The sequence below is a fragment of the Arachis hypogaea genome, chromosome 20 (genome assembly GCF_003086295.3).
Source record: "Arachis hypogaea cultivar Tifrunner chromosome 20, arahy.Tifrunner.gnm2.J5K5, whole genome shotgun sequence".
NCBI lineage: Eukaryota > Viridiplantae > Streptophyta > Magnoliopsida > Fabales > Fabaceae > Arachis > Arachis hypogaea.
The window spans coordinates 124939478-124948269 of record NC_092055.1 but is presented as its reverse complement, the minus strand read 5'-3'; the positions used below and the strand labels follow the sequence as shown (position 1 = coordinate 124948269).

Genomic DNA, 8792 nt, shown 5'->3' with positions numbered 1-8792 from the left:
TTAGATGTAATCTCACACCATTAAAAACACTATTGATGGCCATTGATGCTTACAAAACACCAAAATTGCTGGCCCCCTAGCATTCCTCTTCCACTTTTGTTCATCTAAGACAGAAGGTAGCTACTGCAGCGACGTAGAGGAAGAAGCAAAAATGGAATAGATGGAGCTGTCAAGGATCAAGAGTTCATCAAGGGTTAGAATTCTTTCTTGGGGACAAAGTCAAGATGGAAGGCTCAGATTGATAAAGTTTAATGAGAAGGGATGAGAGAGAGGTACATGCATGTTGATTTATGATTCATAAAAAAAACTTGCCTCTCAACAAATTTCCTTCCGGCAAGTGCACCAGATTATAGTCAAGTAAAAAATCACTGTAGAGTGAGGTCGAATCCCACAGGGATTGGTAGATTGAGCAATGTTAATTGGAGAATTATGCTAGTTGAGCGAAATCGAAATTCAATTGGGAATTGCAGAAAGTAAAAATTGGCGGGAAACTTAAATTGCAACAAATTAAATGACAGAACATTAAATTGCTGGAAATAAAGAATAGGAACTTAAATTGCAAGAAATTAAAAGGAAATGGGGATTTAACAAGAAATTAAAGAAGCATAATGTAAATAGAATGGGTAGATCAGAGATGGAGAAATCATTGGGTTTAGGAGATGTATAATTCTCCGGATCAAATTCATTTTCATCTCTTCCGCAATCAATGCATTCATTGATCTCCTTGGCAATCTTAATTGATTGGATCCCAATTTCTTGGCTCACCAATCACTCTAAGTATGAACAATTGCCCAATTTCTTGATTTAAGTGCTCATGGGAAGAGATGAAGTTTGGTCACTGATTATACCACACAAATTCATAGATCAAAGTGTTGGTAGGATTACATGTCACTATATCCATCCAAACCCCAATCTAATCCAATGTGAGAAAGAATTTCTAGCATAATCTCCTTATTCCTCTTCCAAGGTTCCGAGGAGATCTAATTATGAATAGCTTCTTTCCTAAGATAACTATCCAATTGGATGTAGAACGAAAGCTTTCTAGCAAAATCAAGAGAAAAGAAAGAAGAAGATGAATGAAAATTTACTATTAATCCATTTAATTACACAGAGCTCCCTAACCCAATGAATGGGGTTTAGTTGTTCATAGATCTCAAAATGGAAATTACAATTGGAAGATGCATTCTCGAAATTAAAGAATTGCAGAAAACTAAAATGGTACTGAAAAGTGAAAAGTTAAAAAAAAAAGTCATTTCTAACTTAAATTCTAAGCTATTTATACACTTTCTTCCATGGATCTTCAATCTCTGAATTAGGCTTTTGTCCTTGATCGAATTAGGTTGAAGTTGCTCTAATTGGTTTCCCTTGCTGTTGAGAATAAATCTGTTTGAATTGTGAATTCTGATGCCTCACGTTGGAGTCAACGTTTGATGGCCAACGTTGACTCAAATGCCATTCAGAAGAAAACCAGAAAAATAAGATACTTTGCTGTCATTGGCGTTTGACTCAACGTTGGAGGGCCAACGTTCTGCTTTCCCACGCGTACGCGTGCTTCATGCTTAAGCGTGAAGTCTATGATTTTGCTGATTCACGCGTACGCATGCATTACGCTCACGTGTGAATTGCCCTTTTTCCCCATCCATGCGTACGCGTCACTGACGCGTACGCGTCGATTCAAGTTTTTCAAATCCAAATCCTGGGTTCTTTATCGCGAACGTTGGAGGCTAGCGTTTGAGGTAACGTTGGACTCCAACGTTCGTGTAATGACGCGTACGCGTGACCCACGCGTACGCGTGGATGGTCAATTTTGCTATTCCACGCGTGCGCGCGACTCACGCTTGCGCGCGGATACAGAGATTTTGCTTTTTCATGCGTACGCGTCGTAGACGCTTACGCGTCACTCAAAATTCATTTAGCTCCAGGATTGAATTCTTTTATTACCACATTGGGGGTAACGTTGGATGTCCAACGCTCCCTCCAACGTGAGCATCACTTATTCATGCAGAGTCTTGCTCTACTTCTCTTCCAACGTTGGAGGCAACGTTGGTGGTCCAACGTGGCCACCAACATTGCTTCTTCTTCATCCTTCCTCTATGCTTTCTTTCACCTATCATCAACCAATACATGCATCAAAGCCTTGCTAAAGTCATGAGAATTCTAATCATTCTTAGCACACAAGTAATTATAACAGAATTCTCATGAAATTGCATCAAATTAATCACAATTGGATGAATCTAAGTATGCATGAATTTGTACCCAATTTGCTTACTTATAACTCAAAAAAGTGCATAAAACCTATTAAAAACAAGGAAAAAGGATAGTGAAACTAGCCTAAGATGCCATGGCATCACAACACCAAACTTAAATCTTGCTTGTCCCTAAGCAAGTAATGAATTATTTGAGAAGAAAGAATGAAACAGAAAGTGATATTAATATCAGCAAGACATTATTAGTAGCTCATGTGGTTTTATGCAGAGAATGCAGCAGCTCACTTTTTATTGATCTTTAGGTATAGGCTGTCTCCTTTAAGCATTAATTAACACACTGCTATGACCTCTTATTATTCACTCATCCTTGGTAATTACTTTTCTTTCTTTTTTTTTTTCTGTAAACTTGTTTCTTACTTGTAGCTTAGTGTCATGTGTAGCAGTAGCTTCTTTAGCTCATTTGTACTTAACACATATTCACTACAGACACTTGGCTCACAATTCTTCTTAAGACATTGATGCCCAGCACCTCTTTGGGTCACTAAATGCCTTGTAACTAGGTTGCTCTTGATAATGGACTTTCAGTTGATAATCCCGGGTTAGTTAACCCAAATTACCAAGTGTTAAAGCACTCCATAGAACCTAATCATCCAAGCAGATCCTAGTACAAAGACACCACAGGCATATGTCCTAAGGTCCAAGCTATTGGTGTCTAACCTTATTCTTTTGCTTTCTTCTGTTTTTTATTACCACTTTTGGCCTTTCTTTTCTTTCTTTTTACTTATTTTTCTTTCCTCCAAGGACTTTTATTTGCTAAGATTCATAGACAGCATGCTAATCTACACTAAAGTGGAAACAATCTATCCTTTTATTCATTATAAGTGAGCTACTACACAATCAAACATATATACCACCACTTACTATTATTTTACTTCTTGCTAAAAAGGAACTATTCCACTTCTTGTTCAAACATTTCTTTTATTTAATTTGAAAAGACTCAGGGGACAAGACAAGCATTTAACAAGTGAAAGTGGAAGCACACACACTTAGGCTAGCATACTTATTGCACAACTAAACATGACAAAATGCAAAACAACTTAAACTAAAAATCACTATCAACTAAAACAGACATGTTCTTTCTTTATTGAATGTGATAAACAAGGAGCAGGTCCACATTTCGTTTTTCATTTTGTTTGTCTTTCTTCTTCTTCTCTCCTGCTTGCTTACTAGTTTCTCCCTTGCCTTTTCCCTTTAATTTTGTCCAGAATCCAGCTTTTTTCATTGTCTTCTCTACTCTGTCTTCAAGCATAGTGCTTTGTCTACTTCTATCTCACTTTGTACCTTGAAGTATTGATCATAATTTGAAAATGCTGGGTTCAGACCAGGTAGATGTTCTGCCATATAATTGAGCTTGATTTGGCCACTTATGTTATAATCAGCTCGAACTCCATATCTTGCATCCTGAAGGAATGTGAACTCCTTGAAAGCTCTCATGTCATCAACTTGAAGTTGGACCAGCTGGTTGAAAGATTCTTGAAATTGTGAAGCTTGTTCCCTTTGCATAACTAAGGATCTTGACTCATAATCTCTCTGTTGACTCATCATTCTCAACTGAAGCTCCTCTTGTCTTTGTTGAGCTCTCATGTACTGTGAATGGAATTCTTCTTACTTCTCTTGAACTCTCATGTACTATTCTGATAACCTTTCAATTGCTTCTTGCATCAGCCCCATGTCCATGTTGTTTTGTGGTTGGAATTGTTGCTCCTCTTCTTGTTCTTCTTGTTGTTGTTCTTCCTCCCGTGGTTCTTCTCTCCTTCTCCTCCTTTGGGGTCTTTGACTTTGTTGTGTCTCCATGACATTCATCATCCTTTCGAGGGTCATAGGCATTCCTGGGTGCAGCCATGTTGGGTTTGCATCCTCCAGTGGAACTCTGGCCTTCATGCATAACAGCATTATAGTGCTAGGGTAGTATAGCCAGGATTCAGCAGAATTTTTTTCTGAGATCTTTTGAATGTCATTTGCAATGATCTCATGAACCTTTACCTCTCCTCCCACTATTATACAGTGTAGCATGACAGCCCTTTGCCTGTTAACTTTAGAGGTGTTCACTGTGTCCAAAATTGATCTCTTTATAAGTTCATACCAACATTTTGCCTCAGGAGTGAGATCTCCTCTTCTCAGGTACTTGTGCCCTCCTTCATTGTCCTCTCCCAGTCAGTATTTATCACACAGATATCACTGCAAATTTCATCATAATCGGGGTTCCCGTTCACTCTTTGTTGGTACCCTGGCTAATCAAAATGTGCTTGCCTTAGTCCTAAGACCTTCATAATGGCCTTCGGGCTAAAGTCTACTTCTACACCCCATACAGAACTCTTGTATGTTAGTGCTTCAGTCATATCCAGCCTTGTAGCATTAGCATAGAACTCTCTTATGATGTTTGCATTAATCTTGGTGATTGGTGAGGTTAGCTTTTCCCACTTCCTCTTTCTGATCTTAGCTTTTATTTCTGGGCATTTCTCCTCGGACAATAAGAAAGGAATTTTTGGATATATCTTTTTGTCATTCATCCACCCAAGTTGCATTTGGTGAAACCATGATCTGAACTTCCATCGATCATAGTCATTTTCAGCTTCCTCAGTGACAGGTTCCTTTCCTCTCCTTCTTTTAGAACTTGAAGAAGATGCCATGCTTTCCTTGATTGGTTAGCCGAGTGGGGGTTAAAGGTTTATGAAGAGGGACGGTTGGTGTGATGCACTCTCGGGGGAAAAGTGTTTGAATTTAAGGTAGTGTTATGGAAGCAAGTGAACAATGGTGCTTTGTTGCACAAATAACACAGCTATTGGGTTTTAGTTTTAGAGGACACAAGAGCTGAATATTTGGAGTACAAGAAGTGTGAGACTATAGTTTACATGCACGGTTCAAGGGGGGCCATTTATAGTAAGCTTTAATAAAGAATGGATGGCTAGGATTCTCTGGGACAAGTCATGAATTAATGGTTTGCATATAAAGATGAACGAGGACAAAAGTTGCCTCTTCCTTAAGCATGTGGGGTCGGTGTTCTAAGGGTTTCTCCCAAGGATGTGCAGATCTTGATCCTTACAAAGCAACCTTCCAAGCCATGTGACTCACTTTTGTCTTCATGCTAGCTTTACTCTTCCGTCCCTTTCATCAAACAATTCTTCAACATACCTATCCATCATGTCACAACAAAGAAAAGGATTAAAATAGGTGGCAGTGAATACATGGTAAGCAATGCTTAAATTTTAACTAAAAATTTGACTAGTGTTCTTTATAATTGCTCATCCATCCGTGACTCCCTTTTTATTTTATTTTATATATTCTTGGAGGACACCAAACTTAGTGTTTGGCTATATGTTCAAAGTGTTACTTCCTCCAAGTATTATCATTGAAATCTCACGGGATTATTGTCACTTTTGGTTGGACCATTATGATAACACTTTATTTTTTCTATTTCTAAACATGAACTAAAATTTATTAACATGGTTGCACTTTCATGACTTTTAAGACTCAAAAGAACTTTGACTCTCATGATTTGTTCCTGCAATATATAGAACACCAAACTTAATGTTTGGCTATATATTCCAGGAAAGATATGTTAACATGGCAATATGATCATTATTTTTGAAAGGTATCTTAGTGTGCCTGTAGGCACACCAAACTTAGAATTGGATCATATGCTTCACCATAGCATGGATAGTTGTCAAAATTGTCTATGCGAGCTTGAATTCATGTTAGAGCAACAATTATTATTCATACTGAAGTATTAAAAACAACGAATCTAAATCATGGGCTGCCTCTCATGGAGCGCTTCTTTAGAGTCACTAGCTTGACGGTTGGTCTTTGTCATGGTGGATTGTAGTGCCTTAGGTCTTCTCCCCTTACAGTGAAGCGGTCTCCACTTGATTCTTTAATGATTTCTACATGCTCTAGGGAGAGGACCTTTCTAATGGTGAACACTTGAGGTAATTGAGATGGAATGGTTGGAAGATGGGGTAGGGTTGGTGGCTGGTGGGCTGATATCACCTTGTCTCTAGGGAAAAAACCCTCTGTAGGAATCTTTTTATTTCTCCATCCCCTTGACAATTTCTTCACAACTTTTTCCTCTTCTTCCAGTGGTGCTCCAATGAGTATTGTGTTAGGAAGTTCCTTGTTAGCTGCTCCTCTCAACTCTTGTGGCTTCAGTTATTTCTTGAGTTCTCCTGGTTGCTGTATCTCTTGAATTTCTTGCTTGTTCACCAAAGACTGTTTCAGTGGTTCAGCTGCTGATTTACTGTTGCTTCCCTTTGTGCACATGTTGCTGTGATCATTCTTTGACTCTTTAGGTTCTGGCTCAGACTCAGATGTAGGTTTGAACACATGGAAGGTGAGGTGTTCATCATGTATTCTCAGGATTAACTTTTCTTGTTCCACATCTATCAAGGCTCTAGCAGTGGCTAGAAATGGTCTCCCCAGAATAATGGAATGAAGGTAACTTTCCTCCATGTCCATAACAACAAAGTCAGTGGGGAGGAAGTAGTTTCCTACTTTCACAAATACATTTTCAACTACTCCTTCGGCCTGCTTCTGAGTTTTATCTGCCAATTAGATGATTACATCCGTGGATCTCAACTCATTGATTTGCAACTTCTTCATAAGAGATAGAGGCATCACATTTATGCTAGCCCCTAAGTCATAGAATCCTCTGTCAATTTTTGTCTCTCCTATGGCACATGGAATATGAAAGCTCCCTGGATCTTTTTTCTTCATGAGTATGTATTTCTTGATGATGGCACTACATTCCTTGTTCATTATCACTGTCTGTCCCCCTTTTAAGGTTCCGTTCTTGGTCAATAGTTCTTTCATGACTTGATGTATGTTGGCATCTGTTGGAGAATTTTGATGAAGGGGATGTTGACATTGAGGGATGCAAACATGTCTAGGAATCTTGAATATGACCTGTCTTTCTCAATTCCCTTGAGTCTCTGTGGAAATGGTACTTGTGGCACAAAAGGCTTGAGGGATTCTTTCTCTTTTTGTTCGTTCCTCTGTTCAGGGCTAGCCATTTCTTCTATCTCCCTTACATTCTTCCTTGACTCTCCTTCATCATGCTCTGAGTGTCTGGAGCATTCTTCCTTCAGACCTTCTTCACTGCTTAGATTGATTGACTTGCATTCTTCCCACCTTACCTTCTTCATTTCTCCTTTTGAATTTTTCTCTGTATCACTTGAAAAATTATCAGTGGACTTTGGAGTCTGTTGTGCAAGATGTCCTACCTGAGATTCGAGATTCTTAAGAACCTCCCCTCGGCTTTTTATATTACCTCTCACTTCTTTCCTGAATTTTTTCATGTCTTCACACTCTTTGCTAAGGTTTGCAAGCATAGCTTCCATCTTGGCCATTCTGTCATCATCATGTGGTAATGGTTGGTTGGAATTGGAGTGTTGAGAGTGGTTGTTGTAATTTTGATATGGTGGTTGTGAATAAGTGTTTTGTGTGGTCTGGTATGGTCTTTGGTTGGAGTTTTGGTGAGTGGAGTTGTTATACTGGTTAGGATTATGGGCTCTGTGGTCTTGGCGTTGGTTTTGTTAGTTCCCCCACCCAAAGTTTGGGTGGTTCCTCCAACCAGAGTTATAGGTTTTAGAGTATGGATCATTAGCTTGCCTGGATGAATTTCCAAGGTAATTAGCTTCCTCCCAGTTAACTCCTTCTTCTGTCTCTAATTCTTCTAGGGATGATGGTTGAGTGTGGATAGTTGCAGCCTGATTCTTCTCAGTTTGCTTGGTCAATTCAGCTAGTTGCTTGATGATCATCTTATTCTGGGCCAGGATTGCATCCATGTGGTTTAATTCCAAGACTCCCCTGTTGTTGCTCCTATCTGAGGCATAAAAGTACTCATTGTCAGCCACTGTCTCTATAACATCAATGGCTTCTTCAATGGTCTTCTTCTTGTTGAGGGAACCTCCAGATGAGTGGTTTACAACCTTCTTTGATTCATGACTCAGCCCTTCATAGAAGATATGGATTTGCACCCACTCATTAAACATGTTAGGGGGGTATTTCCTTGTCAAATCCTTGAATCTCTCCCAGGCTTCATATAGAGTCTCACCATCCTGTTGTCTGAAAGTTTGCACTTTAGTTCTTAACATGTTTACTCTTTGTGGAGGGTAGAACCTTGTTAAGAACCTATTCATTACATCTTCCTAGGTGGTCAAGCTTTCCTTCGGAAATGACTCCATCCATTTTGATGCTTTGCCCCTCAAAGAAAATGGAAATAGTAGCAATCTATAGGTGTCAGGATGAACACCATTAGATTTAACTGTGTCACATATCCTTTGGAATTTAGTGAGATGCTCATTAGGATCCTCTTGGGTACTTCCTCCAACAGAACAGTTGTTCTGGACAAGAGTTATAAGCTGAGGCTTCAATTCAAAATTATTAGCATGGATAGTTGGCCTTTGAATGCTGCTACCACAATTTCCTGGATTTGGATTGATGTATGATCCCAGAACTCTCCTCTCTTGTCCAGCAAGGTTAGCTCCACCTCTTCTGGCATGATTGTTCACCTCTCCTTCGTGATGGTTT

General features: G+C 39.2%; 1 non-coding gene across 1 annotated transcript; it reads left to right on the top strand.

Moving 5' to 3' along the window:
• The first annotated feature begins 8252 nt into the window (after positions 1-8252).
• Positions 8253-8356, top strand: LOC112788434 (small nucleolar RNA R71). Its single transcript, XR_003195797.1, has one exon. It is a non-coding gene; the product is annotated as a small nucleolar RNA R71 (small nucleolar RNA).
• Positions 8357-8792: the final 436 nt, after the last annotated feature.